General features: G+C 36.7%; 1 protein-coding gene across 2 annotated transcripts in view; it reads right to left on the bottom strand.

Annotated features, from left to right (window-relative positions):
- The window catches only part of Uvrag (UV radiation resistance associated), a 324,556-nt gene that overhangs the window by 279,552 nt on the left and 31,514 nt on the right, over positions 1–13,490 (bottom strand). The gene's annotated exons all lie outside the window — the stretch shown is intronic.

Raw genomic sequence — 13,490 nt, 5'->3', positions numbered from 1 at the left:
TTCGTGGCAATTTTTTCCTGAACAAAGTAGGAGGGGATGTGGAGAAGACCCAAAGCCCAGAAGGATAAGAAGGTCTAAATGGTATGATGATAACACAGTAAGCACATTTTGTAATCATTTTTGTGTTGGATTGTATAAAAACTAAATCCCAAGCCAGGTGTGGTGGCACACACCTGTAATCCCAGCATTTGGGAAGGAGAACTGCAAGTTTAAGACCAGACTTGGCAACTCAGTAAGACCCTGTCTTAAAAATAAAATTAAAAGGGTTAGAATATAGCTCGGTGGTGGGACACCCCCAGAGTTCATTGCCTAGCACCATAAAATAAATAAATAAACAAATAAATAAATAAATCCCATTCATCAAGAATTATAATCTAAGATCAGCAGAATTCCATTCTTACATGATCCCCAGTTTCTATCTCATTATCATTGTTTTAGCAGTCCTGTAAATAGGCAGAGTTTCATTTAAACATGAGGATAGCTTTAAGGCCTACAAATAACGTGCTGATCTACACCATGAGAAATGCTAGAAGTGCTTCAGGCTGAAGAAAAATGACACAGATAGGATCCTGGATTTTCGACAAGGAATGAAGAACACTGGCGATGGTAAATATGTGGAGGGCAAATAAAAAGACAAAACTGCCAAAGGGGTGAATGAAAGGAACACATCCATTTCTGATAATGGCAGGTTGGACAATCTTCCCATTGAAAACAATGAAAAATGTTGGCTAGAATATTTTTTAATAATAATCACCCCAAAATTTCTAAACCAAGAAAGAAAGAACCCAGAGAACTAAGTGGAGGTCTAGAAGGTTTTTTGCCTAAAAGCTACTACTGACCTTTATAGACTTGGGACTTTGGACCTGGCAGTCTTCAAGGGACACAAAGACATAATTCAAGAGCCAGCCACAAGACTCACATTTAGATAAGTCCCTACCCACAATGAGTGGGGAACCACAAAAGGGCTGGACACCCACAGTCCATGAGTGAAACAACTAAATCCTACCAAACTCCTATGTTAAGAGTATGTAGACATGATGAAGAGCAGGGAGAAAAAGTCTTAGAGTACGTAATTATATAGAGAGCACCACAGGCAGAAAAGAAGAAAAATATGGAGAAAAGGTCTTAAAACATGTGCATGATGGAGTGAAAATATCTAAAATGCCTTTAACACACAATCTAGAAAGAGAAAATGGATAAATGGAAGGGGGCACAGCATTAATTGAATAGGTAGTATCAATTCCTAGGCTAATTTAAAAACAAAACAAAAGCCAGGTGCAGTGGCACATGCCTGTGACACCAGAGACTCAGGAGGCTGAGGCAAAAGGATCACAAGTTTGAGGCCAGCCTCAGCAACTTAGTGAGATCCTGTCTCAAAATAAATAAAATTAAAAGGGCTGGGCTTACAGCTCAATGGTAGAGCACCCTTGGGTTCAACTGCCAGTACCACAATCAATCAATCAATCAAAATAAAGCAAAAACATTGATTTGCAGGTCCAAAATATCCAACAGATTCCAAGCAAGGTAAATAAAGGTAAAACCAAGCCGGGCACCATCGTACATGCCAGTAATCCTAGCAACTCAGAAGGCTGAGGCAGGAGGATCACGAGTTCAAAGCCAGCCTCAGCAAAAGCAAGGCACTAAGCAACTCAGCAAGACTCTGTCTCTAAATAAAACACAAAATAGGGCTGGGAGTGTGGTTCAGTGGTTGAGGGCCCAAGTTCAATCCCTAGTACAATGCCTGCCAAAAAAACATATCAAGACACATAAAGTGAAAAGTGAAACTACAGAACACCAAGCAGGGTGCAGTGGTGCACACCTACAATCCCAGTGACTCGGGAGGTTGACACAAGAGGATCACAAGTTTGAAGTCAACCTCAGCAACTTAGCAAGACCCTAAACAACTCAGCAAGATCCTGTCTCAAAATTTAAAAAATAGGGTCTGGGGTGTGGTTCAGTGGCAGAGTGACTGCCTAGCATGTGTAAGACACTGGGTTCAATTAGCACCACATAAAAAAATAAAGGCATTCTGTCCATCTACAACTACAAAAAAATAGTTTAAAAAATAAAAGGGACTGGCAATGTAGCTCCGTGGCAAAGTACCACTGGATTCAATCCCCAATACCAAAAAGGGTAAGAAAAAAAATTATAGAACACCAAAGACAGAATCCTAAGTGCATCCTAAGTGCTCCATCAGTAAAATTACTTTTAAAGAAATTACAGACAAACCACTGACTTCTCAACAGCAAAAACAGAAGCCAGAAAGCAATGGAATTTTGTTTTCAAAGTCCTGAAAATAAATGACAACACAGAATTATTTTGTTGTTGTTGTTTGTTTGCTTTTTGTATACCGAATTTTGAACCCAGAGGTACTTTACTACTAAGCCACATCCCCAGTTCTTTATTTTTTATTTCAAGATAGGGTCTCACTAAGTTGCTGAGCCTGGCCTTGAACCTGTGATCCTCAAGCCTCAGCCTCCTAAGTCTCTAGAACTACAGGTGTGCACCACAATGTCCAGCTGACAACCTAAAGATTCTACCTGCAATGGAATATTCTTCATAAATCATAGTGCATGTAACACCAGCAAATGCTCACTAAAGAAAATTCTAGAGGATATAATTTAAGGCACACGGAAAGTGAACCAGACAGAACATTTGTGTTGCAAGAATGAATGAATAGCAAAAAGTGGTAAATATAAGAGTAAATCTAAGGGACAGATGGAATTTCTCACCCTGTAGATTGACTAGCTCAGCAAACATTCTCCAAAAAACCCAACAATGAAACTGGACAAAACAGTCAAATGACAATTTCAGGACTGTGGAAAACAACCAAACTGGGGAAGGGTTATTCATAAAATACAGAAGACCTCAGGGTAAGAACAGGGAAGTATGTGGCATTCTTACCTGGGGCTGCTTTTATCCCCAAGCCAGTTTTATCAGCAAAGCTGTTCTATTTGGGAGAAGTGGGTAATTCTAAAAGGAATGGCTTGATTTGGAATGGAGCAGGGAAAAATCCCAACACCAGCAATAATGTCAGTAACACTAGCAAGCCCAATAGCAAATGAATAGGGAAGAAAAAACAGCTCAGTAGACTGAATTTACAGTCCTGTTTGGGATAAGCAATGGACTGGGAAACTAGCCAGAAATTTAATAGGAAGAAGTAGAAAATGAGATAGCTATAGGGGGTCTTAATAAGCAATCCATGAATCCACCCAGGAGAGCCCAAAGAGGGTCCAAAGAACCCACACATTTCTAGCTGACTGAGCTGGCATATACTCATAGAGCAGACCTGAGAAAGCCCAGTGGAAAACAAAAGCCATATAAGACTTAAAGACTGCCCAAACTTGAAATGCACTCCCATCCTTTGGCAAAGGTCACTGAATGAGGTATCTGAGCACAAAGTCTGACCAATCACTGGCTGACCACTACACTAGGCAGACCCAGGAGTAATCACTAGAAATGGATGGATTAGGAACAGCAGCAGACAAGCAATGAGACACAACCACTGGTTTGTCTAATGGTGTGAAGTCATTTAACTTAGGTTTTTCTCTGTCAAGGAAGAGAGCTGAGAGGCAATACAGTAGGAAAAAGTGCTATAATTTAGTCACACTGCTAAATTACATAATCCCCTCTCTGTCTTAGAATCTTCAGTTATAAAAACTGAAGATATCACCTGAGTTTCATGAAGCTTAAGAAGTATAGTAATAATAACTAACTATAGAAATAGCTAAAAATCTTAACACTCACTAGGGATAAGTACTATCCAAAGACAGATAATAAGTGAAAACAGCATAGCAAAATGCCTCATCTAGCACATAGAATCATTTAATCTGTTGAAAACATTAGCCCTGTTGATCCCAACAGTATAAGTCCACATGAAGTAAGACAACTTGTTAACCTCAAAAGCTAAAAAGACAAAACACTACTTCATCAAATCCAAGAAACCACAACTCTAAGATGTATCATTTTCTGTATGACTTTTACAAAGAATTAATTTTAGGATGCATCTAGATTTCAAAGAATGGTGAAAAATGTGCATTTTAGAATCAAGCACAGTGTCCTATATAAGGTTGCCTAATAAAAACAGTATCAGAATTTGAATCTAGAGAGCTGACACAGTGGGAGAAAATCTTTTCCACATGCACTTCAGATACAGCAAGAATCTCCAAAATGTATAAAGAACTTAAAAAACTTTACACCAAAAATACAAAAAAACCAATGGGCTAAAGAACTGATCACACACTTTACAGAAGAAATAATACAGGTGATCAACAAATATATGAAAAAGTACACAACATCTCCAGTAACTAGAGGAAAGCAAATTAAAACCTAAGATTTCATCTCACTCCAATTAGAATGGCTATTATCAAGAACACAAGCAATATTAGGTGTTGGCGTGGGTGTGGGGAGAAAAGCACACTTGTACATTGCTGGTGGAGCTGCACATTAGTGCAACCACTCTGGAAAGCAGTATGGAGATTCCTCAGAAAACTTAAAATTGATCCATCATTTGACCCAGCTATCCCACTCCTTGGGTTTTATACAAAGGACTTACTATCAGCACTCTATAATAATGAAGCCACACCAATGTTTATAGTAGCTCAATTCACAATAGCTAGATTGTGGAACCAACCTAGATGCCCTTCAATAGATGAATGAATAAAGAAACTGTGGTATATATACACAATGGAATATTATTCAGTCATAAAGAAGAATAAAATTATGGCATTTGCAGGTAAATGGACAGAGTTGGAGAATATCATGCTAAGTGAAATAAGTCAATCCCAAAAAACCAAATCTCAAATGTTTTCTCTGATAAGTGAATGATGATGCATAATGGGGGTGAAAGATAAGAGAAGAATGGAGGAACTTTGGATTGTGCAGAGGGAAATGAGAAGGGGGAGGTGGGAGGGGGTTATGAAATATGGTGGAATGAGACAGACATCATTACCCTATGTACATGTATGATTACACAAATGATGTGAATCTTCATCATATACAACCATATAAACAAAAAGTTGTACCCCATTTGTGTTCAATGAATCAAAATGCAGTCTGTAAAAATAAAATAAAATTTTAAAAAATCAAATTCTTTTTCTACATTAGTTTTGTTTTGTTTTTGTTTTTAGTTCTCACTAAATCCTAGCAGTAAGAATTTAGAACAAAAGAAACCTTGAGAGATTGTTAATATTTTCCTACTTATTTTAGATTCCTACAACAGGAAGAAAGAATACCATCCTACTTCCTAGAATAACTTTGCAGAACTCAAACTTGCTCTTGCTGCTCCACCCGATACTACCACTGACTAGGGAGGGCACACAAATAAGTGATTGAACGTGACACTAAAGGCAAGAAAGTTACTGCAAGATAAAATATGCCTCACAGATTAACAAGGAAGGGCCTGTCCTTCACTAGTTCAATCAGCTTGCCATGGAGGACTTGAGAAGCTTGGAGCCAGGAATTCTGGACCCAAGTCCTCTAGTTCTGAAGCTTGAGTGCATGCCTATTCCCCTTGGTCTAAGTCTCCTTCACTCACCCAGTCTCATAGGAACAACGGCAGTTCTCATGGGCCTTGTACTACAAGCCAAGCATTATTCCTGATTTAATTTAACATGAACTAATTAAGTGCAAGTGAGGAAGCTGCGTACCACAGAGAAAGAGACAAAATAAGGGTGTCCTCTAGTTTACAAATTCTAGAAATGTGAAAAATAAAACAGACCATTAGACTTGTAAGTCCAACTGAAATGAGGAAGTTGACATCGCTTAAGATTCCTTTGGAAAAAGTGATTCATTTTCTCACTCAATATGAATCATACTTTGTAAATGGAGAATAAAAATCATTTTGCTCATTTTTACTACTGTTATAAGTATTACAAGAAAGGAAGAAGCAATGAGAGTTGTGTGTGCCCCAATGTCCTTAGGGCTGACTGCCCGCCTCTGTGCTCCCACAGGTGCCTGTAACTGGATCACTTTCTTAAGGCACCTGCCATGATATATCACCTTAAGCTTCTTATCTGCCTTCCCCTCAGTAAAGGGGAGATTTCTATCAGTATATTTGACCTCCACAGGACCTGGCACCCTGGAACTAAAAGTTCTGTATGTCAGGCACCATACCGCCAATGTGCCTATATATTTTTACTTAACTTTCACAAAATTCAAAAGTCCTATCAAATAGATAGCATTATTCCATCTTTCAGAAGAAAACTGATGTTAGGAAACACTAAAAAATTAGCCTTATATCAAACAGTCAGTCGTATCTGGAGCAGGAAGACAAAGTCTGTTATTGGACTCTAAAGACATAAATTTGTTGGATAACTTTTGTATAGGAGGTGAGTCATGTTGCTGGAGACCATTTAACATAAGAGCAATTAAGCTTTATGTCCCAGGCAGCCCCTGAAGGACAAGTGTCATATTATAATTGGTGTTCTTCATAATAACCCTGACTCCTTGAGAAAAGGCTAAATAATTTTCTCTTATGAAAGAAAGGGAAGAGGAAGGAGACCAAAGGTGATGTGGATATGAAAAATTCAAATATGAACATTTTACTTAACTGGAATACAACCACCAACTCCATGTCTTGAAGAGTCAAAAACTGAAAGCACCAAAGAAGGAATAGATCTCATAAACTTAAAAACTAAAGTCACACTTTTTGTACAAAATCTGTTTATTCTTCATTGGCATTAGTTGGCATGTTTTTCCAGAACAGATACTTGATAAAAAAGAACATCCCAACTGCCAATAAACACTCAAAAATATGCTCAACTGGAACTGTCACTAAGGAAGTATAAACTAAAGTCACAAGATAAATACAACAATCCCAGAAGGAAAAAATACCAGCAGGGCTAAAAGACAGATAATACGATGCAAAGATATAGCGTAACTAAAAACTTCCCACTACTGGTAGGGATATAACTGGTACAAATACTTTAGAAACTATATGACAGTATCTATTAAAGTGATCTGTTACAGCCCAGCACACAATCACACTCCTACGTACATGCCTCAGAGAAATGCACACTTATGTTCATCAAAGGGTATGTTCCTTACAATAGATTGACTACGACATGAAACAACATGGATGAATCTCACAAGTATTATGCTGAACAGAAGAGCATGTGTCATATAAAGGTTCAAAAGTAGGCAGAACTCTTCTACAGAGCGAAGAGTGGTACTTTTGGGTCATGCTAAATTGCTAAGGGTATTACTAAATTGCTCATTAGAACTGTTCATAGATTTTATTTATTGGACAATAGTCCAATACATTTTTTTTTTGTACTGAGGATTGAACCCAGAGGCACTTAACCCCTGAGCCACATGCCCAGTCCTTTTTATATTTTATTTAGAGACAGGGTCTTGCTTAGCTGCTTAGGGCCTCACTAAATTGCTGAGGCTGGTTTTGAACTGATATCCTCCTGCCTCAACCTCCCCAGTCACTGGGATTGCAGTGTGTGCCACCATGCCCATCTTAGTCCAATAAATTATTGTTCTGTTTTGTTTTGTTTGTGCGGGGATCAAACTCAGGGCCTTACATATGCCAGGTAAGCAATAAACTCTTTCCCTTGTCTAATTCATCTCTCCTCAGACTTCGTATCCCAATTTAGGAATTACTGTGAACCTTTCCTAATTCCTCTCTCGAAACGATGATAAATAACACTCCTACAAGTTTTCATTGTATCCTGTTCTTCCTGGTACTATAATTGCATCCCAGACTCCCTCCAAATCATGTGGTTAACCAGACAGAGTTGGACAACTTTGAAGATGATGCAGTTCAACACAGAGTAACATAATCTGACATAAGCAAAACACACACACACATATTAAATGCTAATTCATTCAACCACAATTCAACTAAAACATAAACTTGGTTTGAGAATCACTCAAATCAGTAACTCATAAAAAGTATTTGTACTGTTCAGTTTTTCTCCTCAAATTTAAAAACAACTCAGTCACATTTTCAGTAGAACTTGTGGTTCTCTTAAACTGTCATTTTTTCCCTAAAAATACATGCTCTAAAACTTGTTTATTTAATTGTAAGTCTCACTGACGTTTATTAGACCTCCATTCAACATTTAATCAGTCGAAGGAAGCATGATACAAGAGGGTTTATGACTAGAACAGGCCTCTTGAACGTCAGTTTCACCAGTCACTTGTCATGTGACCTAGATGAAGGTCCTCAGCTTGTTTCCCTAACTATTCTACAGGAATACCTCTTACCATGAAACATTGTTAAGGTGAGAAATAACATATATAAAACATCTAACATATTACTTATATCACAGATGGGTACTTTAGTAAATTTCAAAATACACACTTATTAGCTAGCCTCATTCTTACTTCTAACATGAAATTTTAAACATTCTAATAAAAGTTTAAAAGTCCCCCCCAAAAATTAAAAACTTGCTTTTGGAAAAATATCTAATGATTAACTTTATAACTGTTAAAAGATATTGTCATATGGGTTCATTATACAATTTGTCTCTACTTTTGTATAAGTACAAAATCAACTTTAGAGAGTCTAGTCACTTCTATTGATATTGCTTCAATCATTTCAGTTATCAATGAATCCAATGATCCTTCAAGCATATTAAGTATTTATTCTCCTCTTGAACCAAAAGGGGGAGAGAGAGAGAGAGAGAGAGAGAGAGAGAGAGAGAGAGAGAGAGAGAGAGAAATAATCTGGAGAGTAAGTCTAGCTGAAGCCAAAGCATTAACAATAAATTAGACATTCATTGTTAATTGCTATTTACTAACTGTATCTGAGAGGAAACCTCAACTCTGACATATAATTTGGAGATACATTTCCATCTTACCTGTCAAAGGTAGAGTATTCTAGTTACTCAATGTAACAGACATTTATTGGGCTTCTCTGTAAAGCAGTAGGCTTAGGGACTATACAAAAAAAAAAAAAAGAGTCCTTGTCCACCAGCTGCCCCCAATGCTGTAGTACCTGTAACTATACCCCTTCCAAAAACTCATTCTAGTGTTATCCAGCCCTTGACTACCATCTCTGATCTCTCCAGGCCATTTCCTCTGCTGCCCTGATCCTCAACTACCTTGCCCCTCTTTCTCTATCAAATTTGCCTAACAAACTTTCAAACTACCCTGCTCAACCTACTCAAAATCTTAGCTGTTTTCTTAAAACTTCAAGTAAACTCCTATCTTTATAACTTCCTGTTTCTTGGCCTGCAATCCTTTTCCTCCAAACATACACAACTTGTTCCCTCACTTCTTCTAGATTCTGCTCAATGCTTTCTTCTATGTAACTGTCACAGAAAACAGCTACTGCCCCTGCCAAATACTCCATTATTATGCTTTATTTTGCTCTATTACATTTATTACATCTAACATATGCCCACTCATCATCAATTCTAACTTGTACTTTTCTTTGCTTTATAAGATGAATTCTGATCTGAAAGAGTAAAATCAACAAGATCCTATCATCTTTAGCCAGTAGATGGCAGTCTTCAAAAGTCACTATTTCCATGCACACCCTTAAAAATAGCTGAATCTGTTATTAATTCTTTAAGTTAGGCGCATTTTTGGCATTATATAAGCTGAGTTTAACTGCCATTTAAAATATCTCTCTTGATTTCAACTTAAACCAAAAAATCCTGTATGTGATATCTATCAACAAATTTAAATTCATTACATTCAAAAAATTTTAAAAATCAATTGCTCACACCAATGTAGAATAACTAGAATTCTCACTGACAGGTGATAAGAGTGTAAACAAAACAATATTTTGGAAAATTGTTCGGTAGCCTCAGCTACTCACAAACATATTTTCAGCAATACTCCTAGATACATACTAGACAGAAATGGATACATACATTCACCAAAAGACATATAGGAGAATGTGTATAGTGAAGCACTATTCATATTAGCTCAAAACCAAAAACAAAATGTCTATCAACAGAAAGATGGATCCTCTGTTATATTCACACAGTGGAACACTACACAAACCAAATACACTGTACAATATGAATTAATCTTAAAATATCAAGTTGAAATGTGGAAATCAGCAAAGACAATATAGAACTGTATTAAGATATAAAGGAAGGGAAAAAAAAATCCTTACCAAAAATCAAGAGGAACAGTGAGTGAAAAGATGATGAGGAAGCTTGTGTGATACTGAAATATTCTATTTCTTGATCTGGATACTGACTATTCCAGTGTATTCCATTTGAAAAATTTCATCATCTATATGCTTATGATCTATAAATCCTTTTGTTTTTGTCTTAAGCCTCATTTTAAAATATTAAGTTTTTATTTAGGCAGCAAAGTACAGAGACAAAAGATGGGAGGCATGCATTTAGAATTTGAGAAGCAAATATTTGACAATGGGGAAAAGAACCTAATCCAACTTCCTTATGAGACTTAAAGAAATTCTCACAAGCTGAGGAAACTGATTTATATTTTATGGCTGACCTACAAATACAGGATTCCCTAACACAGGTCAAGCAATGAAACCGAAGGAAGGAAAGACTGCTAAACATCTTGAAATAGATGGGGAAAAAAATTCCAAAGTAATAAGAGATTAGTAAAAGTCAATCACAAATCTTACAAGACTATGACCCTGGCCCTATGTTTCAGTTTAATTACAAGTGTTTGTTCATTATTTAATTTCTTTTTATTGTTGTTGAACATAAAATAATGGTAAGCTTTACAACTGGCAGCATGGGTTTGGATATATATATATATGTATATATGTGTATATATGTGTGTGTATATGTGTGTGTGTGTGTGTGTGTGTGTGTGTATGTGTTACATTATACATATTTTCTTGTTTGCAAGTCCAAGGAAAGCACAATACGATGACTATGGGAATTTTAAAAATGAAGCACACAGGTCCTTGCTTTTATGAAGTTTATTATATATAAGAGGAGCCAAAACAAATGTGCAGTTATTGTATGGATTTAGAAGGGAAATAGTAGTACAAGAACAGTACAAAGTGCTTTAAAAAAAAGGAAATTTCTTCCTGCTAAGAATGATAAGAAAGTTTTTCAGAAACTTATTGAAGTGTGTTGTCAAATACAGTATCTAAGGGCCACATGTGGCAATTTAACTCAAATAAAATTTGAAATTCAATTCCAAAGTAAGACTCAACCACACTTCAAGTGCTCAATGGCCACACATGGTTACTGCCAACTGTACTTGGTGGTAGAGTGAACATTACCATCATGGTAGAAAATTTTCTTGGAGAATAATAATCTAAAGCACTTAAGAGTTAAAAAGGGGCACAGAATAAGGACAGTTTACATAAACTTTGAGAGAAAATACTCTTTTTAATTTCTTCTTAATACTTTTGAGTCCATGTTTCCATGTCTCCTTTGACATCAGAGTGGCAAAACCAAGCTACTCAGGTCTGAGAATCAAGGTATAAACCTAGGGTATAAACCTAGGATAAAAGTCTAAAAGTTACATGAGTGTAAGTTCATCAGTGTCCAATTTAGTTCACCTGAGAGAAAATTTACCTAAGCCTTGACTAGAAATAAAGTATTTAAATCTTCACCTAATCTTCTGATACCTAATTGTGGATGTGAGGTTTTAGGATATTATTACATAGAGGTCAGTCAATAAATCTGTATTTTGGAAGAATTATTTTATTCAAGAAATGTTTGCTGAGCATCTTATAAATGCCAAATATAACAGTAATCAATACAGATAAAAGCATTTAAACCACTGACTTTACCCAGCAAGTATCACAATAGTGAAGAATTAGAAAATCCTAAACAGGGAAGAAATTAATGAATTCCATTTGTCTATTGACCTGGTAGTGGTTCTTCAGAGACAGCAAGATAGAAGGGAACAAGGTGCTGCCTCTGGCTTATTCTGAATATTGATAACTACTGCAGGGCTCGCTGTCCATTAAAATGAACCAATCACAATGATTTAGGAAGAAAACTAAAAGAAAAGGGAAAAAAATGAAATTTTTTGAAAAGAAAAAAATGAAATTTATAGAACCTGTATTAAGATATAATAGAAGGGGCTGGGGATATAGCTCAGTTGGTAAACTGTTTGCCTCCCAAGCACAAGGCCCTGGGTTCAATCCCCAGTACTGCAAAAAAAAAAAAAAAAAAAGATATAAAAGAAGTAAAAAAGAATTCTTGCCAAAAATATAATTCCAAAGAATACCCTTAAAAGGAACATTAACAAATCAACACTTATTAAACAACTACTCAATAGAATAACTCATGGGAACTCATGGAAAAAGATTTGCAGTCTTGGACCTCCAGAGGCTTTCACCTACTTTGGGAGACAGAGTTCATGAACAATTACAATGCAAGCAAATGTTATAAAGAATATACTCATGAAACAATTACTAATCATGACAAACTGGGAAATGAAAGGGACTTTCAGTTCAATTCAGTCCCTTGTCTTGGATCCATTCTATAACATCCTTCGAGACATTATTCAGTCTAATGTACCAGGAAGACAGTTACTGCAATTTCACGGACAGTTCCAAAGCAACTGAATATAGCAACCAAAAGGAGTTCAAGATAGCAATTAACATTCAGAGAGATGCTGTTTAGAAATAAGAATTTGAAAGTCAAAAGAATATCAAGTAAATACAATACCAATGAGGTAGCACAACATACTAAAGTACCACTTGGTATAGGATCCATTATGACACAAATCCAGGAGAAAAAGCCAGGAGCTATTACCAACTAGAGAAATGTCTGAGAAAGGTGTAGAAGAAATCAAGGCAAAATTCTTACCCTATCTGGGCCTGAATCACCCCTAGTTCCCCACTGCAAGACTACCTCTGTCCACCTGAGCCAAGACAGGAAAAATTAATATTTACTCTATGTCAGGCATGGCAAGAGGCATTTATCATGTGTCATCTAACATTTATAGAATCAGAGCTTTAGACACTGCCCCCCAACCCTGAGACAGGCTCAAGAAACCTCTCTGCCCTAGGATCCAAATCATTTATATTTTAGAGATATTTAGGAGAGAACTTGAAGAGGAACAAAGAGCAGTAGACACCTGAAGACAGTAGTCTGGACTGGGGTTCCAGTGCTGCAGTTATGTGTCTCTGCACAAGTCACTGTGCCTCTCTGGCTATTGGTTTCTTAAGATTTGTCCCATCTGTCTGACAGGCTGTTATAAGGATGAAAATGGAGTAACATATGTACAAGGATTCTATAAATACAGTGCATCACTGATATGCATTTATTCACTGAACAAGGAATTAAGCATCTATACTATTCCAGACTCTAGGGTTACAGTCATGAACGAGACTGGCAAGGTCCTGCACCCATGGAACTTATATTGCAGTAGGTGGAAGACAGTTAATAAATTTAAACAAATAAGTGAGCAACAGTGATAAATGCTCTAGAAAATATAAAACAGGGTGATAAGGGGGAAAAAAAATGACTAGAGGAAAGGATGGAGTGGTCACAGAAGGCCCTGCTGAAACCTCAAAGACCTATTCAGCCAAGTAAAGAGCTGAGGAAACAAGGGTATAAGGAACAACAGGCAAGGCA

The sequence above is a fragment of the Sciurus carolinensis genome, chromosome 11 (assembly GCF_902686445.1).
Source record: "Sciurus carolinensis chromosome 11, mSciCar1.2, whole genome shotgun sequence".
In the NCBI taxonomy this organism is placed as follows: Eukaryota; Metazoa; Chordata; class Mammalia; order Rodentia; family Sciuridae; genus Sciurus; species Sciurus carolinensis.
Note: the sequence above shows the minus strand (reverse complement) of the source record. Positions and strands in the feature narration are given on the sequence as shown.